This window comes from Corylus avellana, chromosome ca3 (genome assembly GCF_901000735.1).
Source record: "Corylus avellana chromosome ca3, CavTom2PMs-1.0".
Lineage (NCBI taxonomy): Eukaryota > Viridiplantae > Streptophyta > Magnoliopsida > Fagales > Betulaceae > Corylus > Corylus avellana.
Window position 1 is genome coordinate 31,001,417 of NC_081543.1, and position 945 is coordinate 31,002,361.

Below are 945 nucleotides of genomic sequence, written 5' to 3' on the forward strand. Positions count from 1 at the left end.
CTTATTCAAATAAGGGGCGGAGCTTGAAGAACCAAAACAAAATGTTTTTTGCTAAAAATATTTTCTTAAAAAACAATTTCTTAAAAAATGTTGGTGTTTAGTGCGTATGAAAAATTACAAATTATATATATTTCATTTAATCATACTAAACTTTAAATTATGAAAAATGTTCCGACTAGGTCCCGGCCAGGACCTAGTCCTAATTGAGTCTCGGTGGGTCCAAGTCAATTCCCGATTGAGTCTTGGTCAAGCCCCGATCGGGCATTGGCGGGGTCTCAGTCAGGTCTTGACTCTTGACGCAGTCCTCGTCAAGTCCCGGTGCGGTCCTAGTCAGGTCTCGGTGGATACTAGTCATGTCCGATAGGGTCCCGACAATGTCCCGGTCAAGTCTCGGTGACGTCTTAGTTGGATTTGTCAATTTGAGAATAAAATGCTCAAATTCGAAAAATAGTTTACGGTTTTCAAAAATGGAAACTGTTTTCCAAAAATTAAAGAGGCTTTTATCGTTAAACCGAAAATATTTTTCGTCGTATAAAACACCCGAAAATACGAAAAATATTTTCTAAAAATTATTTTAGGCTGAAACAAACTAAGCATTTCAATTAAGGAATATAACATAGTATCATTCAATTTAAAATACCACAATGATATTAAAATACCACAATAACCGGTTTTTTAAAAAAATTAGTTTTTGGGCTTATTTTAGGTATTGGGCCTAAAATAAGCCAATTTTTTTTTTCATAAGTTGACTTATTTTTTAAAAAATCTTTTAGTTTTTTTGTCTAAATTAAAGGGGTTTTGTTGTGATTGTTCCAAATAATTAAAAAACAAACCTAAAAAAGTCCAAAAATCCTAAAAAATTAATGTTTTTGCCTATTTGGGCCTTAGAAATTAAAAATTTAATTTTTTAAAATACCCTAAACCTAAACCCAAGTGAATATATAT